The sequence below is a fragment of the Pseudomyrmex gracilis genome, unplaced genomic scaffold (assembly GCF_002006095.1).
Source record: "Pseudomyrmex gracilis isolate BER0280 unplaced genomic scaffold, ASM200609v1 scaffold_1478, whole genome shotgun sequence".
NCBI classification, from domain to species: domain Eukaryota; kingdom Metazoa; phylum Arthropoda; class Insecta; order Hymenoptera; family Formicidae; genus Pseudomyrmex; species Pseudomyrmex gracilis.
In genome coordinates, this window is record NW_018022062.1 from 5,795 (window position 1) to 13,815 (window position 8,021).

Sequence of the window (8,021 nt, forward strand, 5' to 3'; positions counted from 1 at the left end):
GTAAGACGGCAACTACCAAATACCTTGTATATACTATATACACATATATACAAAGTGAGTCAGATCACTTCGTTATTCTTGAAAATACATATTCTGGACACCTAAATTCTAAGACACCTTTTTATTTGAAAAAATCATATCTGAAGCTTACTTTTTGAGTTATTACTAAAAATAGTTGATCTACCATGAGTAGGATACAAGAAGTATGCAGGACACAACTCAGCATCAGACGCGAGCAATTACGTACCCTAATAAGCACATTTGTAAAAATATTGCATAAAAATGGCATCAAGAGTGACGACGATTTCTTGCATTTGTTCATATGCGATCATATTTCTACATATTTGAAACATGACATATCTGAATTTCTTTTCTCAATTATTGGACAGTTTCTTTGTAAAATTAACTTTGCAAATATACTGCTAAGATGATTTGCCATATCGTTATTCTTTTGCCGAAATAGTATTTGGAAAGTAAGTTCGCAAACAACTACAAATATTTCAGAAAAGATCAATGTTTTTACATCTATTTCTTAAAATATGTCTATAATTGCAAATTATAATTTTAGTGAAAGATTTCGTCACATAATTTTGTAAATGGTTTCCTATCAAATTATGCTGCCTGACGCAATCAACTAATTGCTACACACTGTTTTTGTAGTTTTCTCTGTCTCTTTCTTTATCTCTCTTTTTCTCTTAGTTATTTATTTTTTCATTACGAATTTGTATTACGTAATTCGTGCAGTACATAAATTACTGCCACTCACGGTGAGTTGCGCCGCTTCTGCGCATATTGTATAATATATTTATTTAATATATTTATAAAATATCTCTACTTCTCCTATCCGACTCGTGGTACGTCACCTATTTTTATTAATAACTCAAAAAGGAAGCTTCAAACAAAGTTTTGTCACATAAAATGATGTCTTAAAATTTAATCAAAAATATGTATTTCCAAAGATAAAGGGTTCCTCTGAAGCCTTTGTACATGTACATATACATATACATATACTAGAAAACAGGTGTACACACTTGTGTAACCTTAGCCGATAACATAACAAATATACATAAGAACATAAATAGAATGTTGCAAACATACAAATCCACAGTCAAAAACAGGCACGTCATTATAGTTAAAAAGATACTCTATAGAAGTGCTATATAATTGCTAAGTACACACGATTTGCAAGTTTTTAAAGAATTTAAATACAGTTTTCTTCGCAATGTAATTTTTTTGAGGTTTATTTATTTTTTGTTCATAAATGAACTGCACATAAAAAACCAATGATATATTTTGTTGTACAAATGTATTGTTTACGATAGTGTAATATTTGTTGTTTTGGCATCATAAAGACTATAGTATACGAATACTATTTAAAACAACAAATATTCGATATATTTTGTTTAAAACAGTAAGTTTTATAAAAACTATCAGCAATACATGTAAATATTAAATTAAAAAAAATAACTTTGTAATTCTTATAAACATACATATAACTTAGGAAAGAATAAAAAGAATTGCTATATATTGAGATGTCACAAAACTAGTAAAATCTACAATATTTTAGATATGGAACATTAAGTAACACAAAGATATTGTTAAATAATTATATATTAAAACCACTTGGTAATTAACACTGTGTTACAACATAATTTCTTTTGCTTTCATAGAATAAACTCCTGGAAATATTGAATAAGTTTCTTGATGACATATCCTATACACATTCTTCGGAAAATAGTGCCAATAATCAATTCTATCATGAAGTTTTAAAATGGACATGCATCCTTGGTAGTTTAAAGTGCAAAGAACATGTTAATGGAATATTAAACTGGCATTTTAAACATCCTATACAAAACAAGTACGTTATTCTATTTTCTCAATAGCAACTTGACGTCCGTTGAAGTCACAAAGATCTTATCGTGCTACTGGACTTATATGTATGGAATAACACTAATGAAAAGTTATATTTATTTAATTAAATCTTAGATAGCCAACTGAGTGCAATTTGTGGTAACTTGCCACAAATATTGCTCATCTTTTATAGGCAAATTGTGAAAATATTGCACAGAAATGGCATCATGAATAACGACGATCCTGCAATGATTGCACTTAGATGATTCGCTATAACGTAACAGTTTTGTCGAAATAAAAGTTTGTAAATAATATTTGTCAAAACTTGCAAAAAAGTCATTATGCATTTCCATAAGTATATGCATGAATTACGTTGATTTCTTCATATGCAATTATATTACTATACATTTTAAACATCACATAGCTAAAATTTTTTTTTCACTTAGTGAACAATTTTTTTTTGAAATTAACTTTGCAAATATACTGCTAAGATAATTCGCCATATCGTTAGTTTTTTGCCAAAATACTATTTGCAAAATCGTTTTGCAAACAATTACAAATATTTTATAAACGATCAATGATTTACATCTATTTCCTAAAATATATCTGTATAATTGCAAATTAATATTTTAGTGCAAATTTTTGTCACATAATTTTGTAAGTGTTTTCTTTTCAGGGATAAGTTTTCAGCACTGTAAGAAAATAGTGTATTTTGTTTTCAGTACGTTCTTGCCAGCAACGTACTGAAAATTTCTTCGAAATATAATAACAAACATTTTCCAACATCTCATCAACAATAAACTTAAATTATTTTTCAACTTACATTTAAAAATCATTGCTAACATATTGCTCACATTGTGCTCACTCACTTGTCATAAACATTGTTTACAACAATTAGTTGACAATAAAACTCACTATAGTAATACTAAATTAACAAAAACATTTTTGTTGCATTAAATAAATAAACATAACAGCAATTGGCGAGCATCCTTATCTAAGCAATGATTTGCTTTATATTGAGTTTTCACATTTGAATATCTGGGATAATATATTTTTTTCTTGCAGATTGTTGCCAAGTTGGCAAAAGTGGATATATTGTCAAAGACTAATGTTAGACACTGTAACTTATGATACATCTGCTGTGTGGCAAGATATATTCAAGATATACCAGACACAAGGGAAATTAGGACAACTTTTCGAATTTTTACCTTGCTCTAAACACTATCAGGATCGGTTGGTCTTTCTCTCGTTTCTTGATAGTAACTCTTTACTAATACGTGAAAGTAGTTTAAATGCAGACAATGGTTATGTTTACAAAAACATTGTAAATGAGAAGAAAAGTGTTACTGTTAGTTTACTTTTTAATATTTTTGCTATGTATTCAAAAATTATGTCAGCGCTTGATGTTATACTAATCGGACTACAAAATGAAATTGCAAGGTAAAAAGATTATTTTTTATGTAGAAGCATTTTTATGCAGTAAAACGATTATCTAGTTTACATAATCTGCATATTTTTTATAACGACTTTATTCTATATTATTCTCATGTCGTTTTGTATAATGTATAAGAGTAATTTTACATTTGAAGTAAAAATTAGGTTTTTGTTTTCTAGAGACGTGAACATACTAGCAATAATAAATTGTATTATAAACAACATATATTCAAACGACGGTTTGACAAAGGTATGTTGTATGATCTTTTTTATTTTTTGTAGTCATATATGCAAAACAGTATTTCCGTATGTTTTACATATATACAGAGTGTCCGACAATTAGCATAAAATCTCTTGTAGGCAAGAAGGCGAATCTCTCGTAGAAGTAGTAAACTTGTTCCAAAAAGTCGAGAACTAATTTTTTCGGTTACATATAATAAAAAAGTAATTAGTAAATAATCAACCACGCGCTTGGTGTGCGTAAGCGTTCCACGCGGCTCATAGGCGAGCGTCCATTAAAAGGTCTACGCTGAGTAGCTTGATTTATTCACTAAGTACTTTTTATTATTTGTAATAGAAAAAGATAATTTAGGGTTTTTCGCCTTAGGTTTACTTCTTCTATCTGCCTACAAGAGATTTTACACTAATTGTCGGACACTCTGTATATATGTATGTATATAATAAAAAATGTAAAGAGGTAAAGTGTTATCTAGATTCATACCTGATTTTGATATAAGGAAAGTATAATTTCTCAAGAAACAATGGAAAATCATATAGTAGTATATGTGGGTCGGATGCAATTTTGTATGATCGTGTACACTTGTATATGAGTCGAATATGATTTTATATAAGTTGGATATGATTCTATGTGATCGTGTAAAATCAAATCTAAAATTTGGCGATTTGATTTTATAAGATCATATATAAATATAAGAAATTACATACTATCGTACATACTTTTATGTATTTATATATGATCTTATAAAATCAGATTGCGCTAAATTTGAAATTTGATTTTACACGATCTCATAAAATCATATCCAATTTATATAAAATCATAGTCGATTTATCTAAAAGTTTATACGATCATACAAAATTACATCCGATTTACGTATAATTCTATATGCTCACATGATGTTTCATTTTATTTCAAGTTTATATTATTGAATAGTGTTACACGATGTAAGAAAATCACACTAAGTGATAATAGTACATGTTTTTTTTCAGATTGCTAACAAAATATTTTTAAAGAAATTGCTGCATATGCATCACATGGTAAATGTATGTATAGAGTATTTAAATTATTATTGTAATAGTTTTTTGAAATTGGCCGGTTTTTTCTTTTCTTAAAGTATAACCTATTGTTTATATGTAATGATTATATGTAAAACCTATTGTTTATATGTAATTGGTGAATATTATATCAAGTAAAAGTATATTCCGTACTTCATATATTTAATATTTATACACAAGTATTCAGGATTTTACTTAAATATATTTTGTATTCTGTTCTAGGAATCATTTGTTCTCGATGCCATTAACGAAAAAATTAAAAATAGACGTATGTTTCTGTTTAAAATGGAATCTACGCTTTATTGTGAGCCTCAGTATATTTTTAATTTCATAGGTTATCGCGTACTTTTTACCGCTGGCTGCGAATAAGTTTCCATTTTATGATGGATCACTTTTTGTATTCGGTTTTTTTATGACAGTTTACATTTTGAAAACAAACATTTGTAGTTTAAAAATTTTATTCATTTGTTGTGTCTAAATTTTGTGTTTGTTTTTTTTAAGCAAGCTTTATTTTATAGCACTAACTTATACTAATAGGTAGGAAAATTGAGTAAAAGTGGAAATACAGTTTTCGTATTTTACTATTTAACAGTTTGCATATTAGTGATAAAATAAAGTTAACTTTTCAGTGGGATACACTGGAATTCAGTGGGATATTTTATGTTATACGATGGTTACTACGTGTATATATAAAATATATAAACGTGTATATATAATATATAAACGTGTATATATATAAATATATGTGTATGCATATATACAGTATACCATCTTACACATAAATAGAAGTATATAAGTCTCACACAAGATCTAGGTATACAAGTAAAAAATGTAAGAGAAAAATTAATATCGTGAAATACTATTTAATGTTGTATAAGATATGTTAATCATATAAGTTAAAAAACCTTGTAAATTGTTGAATACTTAATTAAAATTTCAAAATTGTAAAATGTTAACTGAGAAGTTATAATTTACGTTATAGTTTATTGTGTTTGTAAGAAAAAAACAGTAATTACGGAATTATTTATAATAAAAATTGGAATTGCAATAAAATAGTTTTAGAATTTTTTCGTAATTTTTAATTCTATGCATTTATTTCTAATACTGTTTTGTGAACACATTCACATATTCTTTTCTCTTCAAATAACGTCTATAGAAAAAAATTTTAGAGAGATGCACGCGTGCGACAAATTTTGAAATTCAATTCTTTTTAGTACAATGTAGATACATAGATTACAACATAAATAATATGGGGTTTTTAACACAGACGTTTATATTGTGTGACACGTTGTAATTTTTTATTGAAAGTACGATCGTCTTCTAGTTATTGATGATTTCTCAAAAATATAAGATCGCGCATATGTGCTTAGACGATACGTTGTCGATCTTGTTGTACCTGTAATTAGCTTGGTTCTTTCAGTACAATTATGACACTTTAAAGGTTTTAAATTTTAATGTTTTAATGATTTACTTTAAGTATTAAGAAGCCAATATTACAAACAATAAAGAATGGAAACAAATTTACGATTGCATGCATATGCATGGAGGCGGTGTGTTTCATACTCTTTGCAAGAAAGCTTCACTATCAAAAAACTAAACACTTAGATTGAACTTTGTTTTATGGAAAGTGAATATTTACACGTACCGTGAATATCTTTCACATTTCGCATGAATTTTTAACTTTTCTCGCAAAGCGAGATTTATTTTTTTACATTGCTGCAGTTTCTTATCTATTAGAAATTAGTTTCTTATCTATTAGAATACAAACATATATTGTAGACAAAAGTTATAAGAAAGATTCTTTTCTACAAGATTGAATATAGTTATTTTTATTGTAGGACCAACTGGTAAGTAGATATTGCAAAACAATATATTTTAAACGTTATTTTTCTAAGATAGCGGCGACCCGCCGTGTTGGAAAACTTGGGATTTTCATTAGAACACCGTACTTTAAGACATGTTCAAAAATCAAAATTACCGGAATTTTTGCAAGCAAAAAGTATATTTTGACTGATTTAGTAGTATAAATCTCGAAAAAGATACAAAACTCGTCAAGCACAAGAAATTATGTGTTCTATTTGAATTAACAGAAATTTCAAATCCAAACTCAAACTCTATTTTAGTTTGTGACATGGTGGAAGAGCCGCGTTTGTCTGCAAATTTATTGCCAACAGCATCATTTGCCTACATCATGTTTTTCGACAATTCGTTTGTGCACACAAATTATTGCTTACATGTCAATTGCCTACAAGCTTGATTGCTTATAAGCTCAAAGGCGCACACATATATAATATACTTTGTCTAGTTTTTCTCACATTAAATATGCAATTGATAGACCAAAAGAATCATATCAGCGCAGTAAGTATCAGAATGTTCACTAAATTAGACGTATTATAATTACATGCTCCAGTATCATCTACTATTGTCACTTGCGCAAGTTTATAATGTTAAAAATTATCACTTCAATTTTTCATCATATAATTGTGGCGATATTTGTTTAATTGCGAAAATGTAATGTGTTTCATAGTACAATTATACATTTAATTGTTTATTTTATTAAAATTATGCTCAGTTTTTTTAAAAGGCACCATTTTTTTCTAATCTATATTGTGTAGATTTGAAACAAATGAGTATTTTCTATACTCTATTTCGCACTCGATAACCGATTAGTTGAGGTTTTCTTTTACATGCAAGATAAAATTTTAAAAAACTTTTACGCGTCTTTTTTTTGTTGCTCTTGCAATAGTTCTACGTGTTTTATTTATTTATAAGGTTAAATAAAAGATTACTCATATAAAGGTTATTCATATATAAGTTATATAAAAGATAAGGTATAAATATTTATTCATATATAAGTTTAAATAAAAAGATAGAGATAAGGCAATAACGAGCTACACCTGATGTTTGCGTAAAATTCTTCTTTATCCGAAGATTTAGTAAAAATACTAACGTTTTGACCCACAAATTTCGTTTGGATACTATTCGGACTAGAAAATGAAATAGGAACCTTTACGAAAAAAAACTACTGCCGATTACATATAAATAAAGTCAGTAATATAAATATTATTGACAATCACATAAGAATATTATTAGGTATTATAAAAATCACTGAGAATATTACTGATACTTACATAGAATGCCAGTAATTTTTTTGTACCACTGCCGCAATATATTACTGCCAGTAGTTCTTTTTCGTAAGGGAAGGTAAAAAGATTCTTTTTATATATAAGGATTTTTATGAAGTAAAAGATTATCTTAACAATTAAATCTTATTAAAGGTCGATACGTTACTAAACTACGAAATATATTTACGGTTATACGAGCCGATCGCAGGATGTTATGCGGAAAACTGCGTATATACACAGTTTGTCCGGAAAGTTCCCGGACTACGTGAATTAAAAATCGAAAATGAAAGATATGGTTTATTAAACAAGTTTACACTT

General features: G+C 27.6%; 1 long non-coding RNA gene across 1 annotated transcript; it reads left to right on the forward strand.

Moving 5' to 3' along the window:
- The first annotated feature begins 1,732 nt into the window (after positions 1–1,732).
- On the forward strand, positions 1,733–3,535 carry LOC109862195. Its single transcript, XR_002251092.1, has 3 exons — positions 1,733–1,858; positions 2,917–3,291; positions 3,466–3,535. It is a non-coding gene; the product is annotated as an uncharacterized LOC109862195 (long non-coding RNA).
- Positions 3,536–8,021: the final 4,486 nt, after the last annotated feature.